Consider the following 6,609-nt stretch of genomic DNA (forward strand, 5'->3'; position numbering starts at 1 on the left):
ATCAGATATTTGATAAATAGAAAGCTGGGCAAATGACTGTTTAGCACATTAAAGGTAGGAAGTAGGGGAGACTAGATCAGTCAGAGAAAAAGAGTTTAGTCATTTTCATATTATGATTCTTCCCTTCCCAGTGGAAAGTATATACGAGCATGTACGTTTATGTAATGTAGATAGATGTGTCAGTAAATTGCTTTTCACTTTCTGTAGTCAAAATCAAAAATAATAATTTTTTAAGCTAGGAAAATTAAGTAATTTGATGAGGGAATTTGGCTGGAAAAGTGAAAAACAATTCAAGGATAGGTATTTTATAAATATATCAGAATATTATATATTTGGGAAGGAAATAACATGTTAAGTTCTATGTATTTTAATTTTTTATTTAGCATTGACTCCCCACCTGTTGTTTAACTTTTTCATTCTTTTCTTTGTTTTTTTCCGTTGTGGTCAAGTGCATATTGAAGACCACCTTAGCTTAGCTGAGAACGTTGTACTTCTGAAGCATTTGAATGTGGGCCACATCAAAAGTGAACAAAATAATTCATTTCCTGGCCCTGCTCAAGTAGCCTCACCCTGAGAGTCTGCCCCTGTGGCGCACAACACTGCCACCCATAACAATCACACCTCTCTTTAAACCCAGGTATATTTGGTATCTGCAACTCTCACCTGACTCTCGCATAACACTCAGTAAAATGATTTATCTCTTTGTAAACTTAAATTTACATTTAAATGCTGTATGTCCCTTCACACCAGCTAGTGCTAATACCCAACACTGAGGGTGCCAGACATTAACTTAGTCAATATTTGAAATAATCCTGAGGAGGTTATTCTCATTGCATGCACAAGAAAATTGAGGTGTGGAGGGTTGAAGTTTTTGCTCACCCCCACAGAGCCAAGTGTTGAGCAAAAAGTAGTCTGGACTGGGTGCCGTGCCTCACGCCTGCAATCCCAACACTTTGGGAGGCCAAGGCAGGTGGATCACTTGTGACCAGGAGTTTGAAACCAGGCTGGCCAACATGCTGAAACCGTTTAGTCTCTACTAAAAATACAAAAGTTAGCCAGGTGTGGTGGGGTGTGCCTGTAATCCCAGCTACTTGGGAGGCTGAGGCACGAGAATCACTTGAGCCTGGGAGGCAGAGGTTGCAGTGAGCTGGGATCGCACAACTGCACTCCAGCCTGGGTGACAGAGAGGGACCCTGCCACACACACACACACACACACACACACAAAGTCTGGCCTCTGACATCACTCTGAACCAGAATAATGAAAGCTCAATAGGAATCAAGACCTTGTCTCACAGTTTAGGTGCCTCCAGCCCCTAACCATTATTTGCATTCAAGAAAGAAACTGTAAATGTCTTATGGTTGTTGCTCTTTGAAAACAAATCCTATAGTTATGGAAACAAGTGAAAAATGCTAGAGAACTCGTATTCTCCTAATATGATCTTTGATTAAGCTTTTACTGAGTTCAGAATTAAGGAATGTTAATGATACGAAAGCTTTTATAGCACTGATTTTTTTTCAAAGTACCAACCTGTGGTTTGGTGACACAACTATAGAAACATTGATAGAAACTCCCTATTATGCAACAAACCACTTCCTGCATCTGTTTATTCATTTATCTGCAGTGTTTTAGCTAAACTCTTCTCCACTTGTAGGGTCATATACTTGCAACTGTATCACTATACGGAGCATAAGTATCACAAACTGCTGAAGAACATGGACTTGGTAGCCAGATTTTGCGGTTAGAATTCAATGTAATTCTGTATAAATAACACATACCTCAATAGGACAGTAGAAAAGATGACCAATGTTAATAAATGTAAAGCAATTAAAACACTGCCAAGCACATAATAAGTGCTTTATACATGTTTACTATTAACATTAAAACTCCAAAATTTCAGGAAATATACTTAGTTCAGCCTTCTGCAATCAGCAATTTTGACTCAGTTTAACCTGAGAAATAACAAAGTGAATGCCGGGCACCGTGGCTCACACCTGTAATCCCAGCGCTTTGGGAGGCCGAGGTAGTTGGATCACCTGAGGTCAGGAGTTTGAGACCAGCCTGGCCAACATGGTGAAACTCTGTCTGTGCTAAAAATACAAAAATCAGCTGCGCGTGGTGGCACATGCCTATCTCAGCTACTCAGGAGGCTGAGGCAAGAGAATCACTTGAACCGGGGAGGCGGAAGTTGCAGTGAGCCAAGATCGTGCTGCTGCACTCCAGCTTGGGTGACAGAGCGAGACTCCATCTCAAGGGAAAGAAAGAAAAGAAAAGAAAAAGAAAGAGAGAGAGAGAGAGAGAGAGAGAGAGAGAGAGAGAGAGAGAGAGAGAAGAGGGAGGGAGAGAGGGAAGAAAAAAAGGGAAAGGAAGAAAGGAAGGAAGGAAGCGAGACAGAGAGAAAGGAAGAAAGAAAGAAAGAAAAAGAAAGGAAGGAAGGAAGGAAAGAGAAAAGAAAAGAAAAGAAAAGAAAAAAGAAAAGAAAGAAGCCTCTGTTCTGGCCAGGCGCAGTGGCTCAAGCCTGTAATCCCAGCACTTTGGGAGGCCGAGACGGGCGGATCACGAGGTCAGGAGATCGAGACCATCCTGGCTAACACGGTGAAACCCCGTCTCTACTAAAAAATACAAAAAAAAAAAAACTAGCCGGGCGAGGTGGTGGGCGCCTGTAGTCCCAGCTACTCGGGAGGCTGAGGCAGGAGAATGACGTAAGCCCAGGAGGCGGAGCTTGCAGTGAGCTGAGAACCGGCCACTGCACTCCAGCCTGGGCGACAGAGCGAGACTCCGTCTCAAAAAAAAAAAAAAAAAAAAAAGAAGAAGCCTCTGTTCTTAGTTTTGGAAGGAAATCCAATTGTATGCTGCTCACACTTCTAATATACCTAACAGGTAATAATAGTGATTCTGCTTGAACATTTCCAGTGATGGAGAACTTAACTACCCCTCAGAAAATTTCATTTTATAATTGAATAATTTAGTTATGAATAAACTTATATTTTATATTGAACAGAAATCTGCCGTTCCGTAAATTCCACCTACTCGTTCCAGGGGTTAAATAGCAAAGCAGTGGTTTTTCAATTGTCTTGTGCGGAAATGTTTCAGAAGTTCTTAAAATGTTTGATCAAAATTTCATTTTTTAAAAAGACGTTTTTGAATCATTTGTTAAAACTGAAAATTTTAAGGGATGTGTGATATCCTTGGGAAGATTGCTTAACTTCTCCAATTCTCATCTTTTTCATCTACAAAATGAGTATAATTAGTAAATGAAAAATAAGTCTTCAATAAATGTTAACTGCATCTGTATAATTCTTATCATTATGTTATTTGCATTTTGATACAAGCTATTAGAAGGCTTCCTTTAAAGCTCTATGACTCAGAGGTTTTGTGGTTTCTTGCTGCAGACAATTCTCAGCTATCCTTTTCCTCAACTCAGTGGAGGATTTCTTTTGAGGGTTCAAACCCCAAACTTGGCCTTGTAATCAGCTGAGCATGGGCTGACCTCGGTCTCCATCACTTCAAGATAATCCATCAAGAGTGATCACTCAACTCCCAGCCATTACAGTTCCTGAAAATCTTCTAAGACAGGTGTTCAGATGTCCTAGCCTTGCTATAATAGTAGTGGATGCTTTGGAAATCCTCTGGAGCTGAGTTTTGCTAACACCAAGGTGCTGAGAGGTTTTCCACTATGGTGTGATCCTGCGTAACTCCTGCCGACTGCATACCCTGCCATCCCTGCAGATTCTCAGCTTCCAGATTCTCTCATGGACCCTGTCTTCAGAATAGGGAGAAATATGCCACAATAGAATTCTACTTTTGGGATAATTACTGTCTTGTTAATCCAGCTTTGCAAAGTCTGAAGACTAGAGATTGGGTAGCTCTCAGTTCTCTGTTCAGAAAACCAACGTATGTTTCTCCTGCCTACATACTCAGCTCCTCTGAGCAGGAGATAGTCAGGGAGAAGTCTGTCTGAGCTTGGCTCAAATGATGTTCCCCTTTGGCTATGTGTCCTGTAGAGATCTGTGGAGCATAATTTTGCTAGTTTTAAATATTATAAATGTAATATATTTGCATTGTAACTTTTTTTTCAAACATTACTAGTATAAGTATGGAGCATAAAATAAAAAGTTATATATCCCTAACTACTATCTCACCCCCAGGTTTCACCACCCACTGATAGATCTCCTTATAAATCTTTGAGGAAATTTCTCACTCTTGTGCATATAACTATGCATGAATGTCTATTTTTATAAAAATATTGAGAGAATCTTATAATAAATATATAAATATGTGTTTTATATACTTTAGTGTATTTTGGGCATTTTTCCACAGCAACACATTTAGGCTACTTCCTACTTTTTTTTTTTTTTTTTTTGAGACGGAGTCTCGCTCTGTCGCCCAGGCTGGAGTGCAGTGGCCGGATCTCAGCTCACTGCAAGCTCCGCCTCCCGGGTTTACGCCATTCTCCCGCCTCAGCCTCCCGAGTAGCTGGGACTACAGGCGCCCGCCATCTCGCCCGGCTAATTTTTTGTATTTTTTTAGTAGAGACGGGGTTTCACCGTGTTAGCCAGGATGGTCTCGATCTCCTGACCTCGTGATCCGCCCGCCTCGGCCTCCCAAAGTGCTGGGATTACAGGCTTGAGCCACCGCGCCCGGCCAACTTCCTACTTTTTAATAAACACCTTATACTTTTATATTAAAAGCTCTCTCTATATAAAATATATATTATGTATTAAAAGCTCTATAACATTTAACTTATATATTAAATATATATAACTTAAATATATATTAAAAGCGCTATAACATTTATAAGTTATATATTAAATGCTCTATAACATTTAATTAAGTTTAAAAATTTATTTACCGTGTACTTTATCAATGGATATTAAGATACTTTTTCTTTCTTTGTTTTTTTCATCCTTCCAAACTGTGGTAGGCAGTCTCAAAAGATGGCCCCCAATGAGCATTATCTCCTGGTGTCCATGCCCTTGTGTATTCCCATCCTTCATTGAATTAGGCTGTCCTGTGTAACAAGAAGACATTGTGCAAATGGTAACTAACATATGACTTCCATGACTAGGTTATAAAAAGCATAGTAACTTCTGCCTTGTAGTTTCTTGAATTACTAATTCTGGGAGATGCCAGTCAACTTATTATCATGAGGATCATCCAACAGTTATATTGGGAGGCAAGGGGTGAAGAACTTGGCCCTCTTGCAACTTGTCAGCTCACAAGTCAAACTGGAATTTGATCTTCCAGCCCCAGTCAGACTTTGAGATGATCGCAGTCTCTGTCAATACACTGACTACAACCCCATGAGACAGTCACTCAGCTAAACTGCTCTCCAATAACTGAGACACAGAAACTCTGTGAGATAATGATGTCTATTATGACTTTAAACTTTTAAGTTTTGGGGTAATTTTTAAGCACAGCAGTAAGTAACTAATAGACAAACAACATCACAATGATCATCCATGTATACTTATTTTTGTGAGAATACAGAAGTCTATAAAACATTCTTAGGAATAGAATTGAAAATAGTTGAAAAGAATGTGAATTTTAAATTTCACTTAATAATATGCAATTTAATTTAACAATGTCCCACAGTGAATGAGTGGGCTTCCCCATACCTACCCCCAACATTGAAGCTCACACTAGAATTTTGCCATTTTATAACTTTTAAAAAAAGTTTTTTTTTTTTCCAATTTGGACTTAGTTATGCAGGAGGCTGACCATTTAATTTTGCCATTTTATAACTTTTAAAAAAGTTTTTTTTTTCCCACCTTGGACTTAGTTATGCAGGAGGTTGAGCATTTATAAAATATTCATTGAAAATTTATATTTATATTTCTGTTAACTGCCAATTTATGTCTTTACTCGCTTTATATTGAATTGATCCTTTTCCTGTTAGAGCTTTTTGTATAATAAGAAAATTAGCCCTTTTTTATAAGTATGCCTTTTATCCCCATTTTGAAATTTTTATTGTAACGTAGTTTATACATCGTTTTAGGGCAGAAAATGTTTACTTTTTGTAGTAAAATGTATCTTTTATTTTTTTATCAATTTTTATTTTAAATTCTGGGGTACACGTGCAGGATGTACAGGTTTGTTACATAGGTAAACATGTGCCATGGTGGTTTGCTGCACAGATCAACCTATCACCTAGGTGTTAAGCCCAACATCTGTTAGTTATTATTCCTGATGCTCTCCCTCCCCCTGCCCCTACAACAGATCCCAACATGTGTTGTTCCCCACCATGTGTCCATGTGTTCTCATCATTTGGCTCCCATTTATAAGTGAGAACATGCAGTGTTTGGTTTTCTGTTCCTGCACTAATTTGCTGAGGATAATGGCTTCCAGCTCCATCCATGTCCCTGCAAAGGATATGATCTTGTTCCTTTTTATGGCTGCATAGTATTCCATGGTGTATATGTATCACATTTTCTTTATCTGTCATTGCTATCATTGATGGGCATTTGGGTTAATTCCATGTCTTTGCTATTGTGAATACTGCTGCAATAAACACACCCATGCATGTATCTTTACAATAGAATGATTTATTTTCCTTTGGGTATATACCCAATAGTGGGATTGCTGGGTCAAATGGTATTTCTGCTTCTA

General features: G+C 38.9%; 1 long non-coding RNA gene across 1 annotated transcript in view; it reads right to left on the reverse strand.

Moving 5' to 3' along the window:
- The window catches only part of LOC117083616, a 23,824-nt gene extending 18,490 nt beyond the window's left edge, over positions 1-5,334 (reverse strand). The window contains exon 1 of the long non-coding RNA XR_004437139.1: positions 4,853-5,334. This is a non-coding gene — a long non-coding RNA (uncharacterized LOC117083616). The remainder of the gene's footprint in view (positions 1-4,852) is intronic.
- Between the last annotated feature and the right edge of the window lie 1,275 nt (positions 5,335-6,609).

Source organism: Trachypithecus francoisi, unplaced genomic scaffold, assembly GCF_009764315.1.
Source record: "Trachypithecus francoisi isolate TF-2019V2 unplaced genomic scaffold, Tfra_2.0 Lachesis_group0, whole genome shotgun sequence".
Classification (NCBI taxonomy): domain Eukaryota; kingdom Metazoa; phylum Chordata; class Mammalia; order Primates; family Cercopithecidae; genus Trachypithecus; species Trachypithecus francoisi.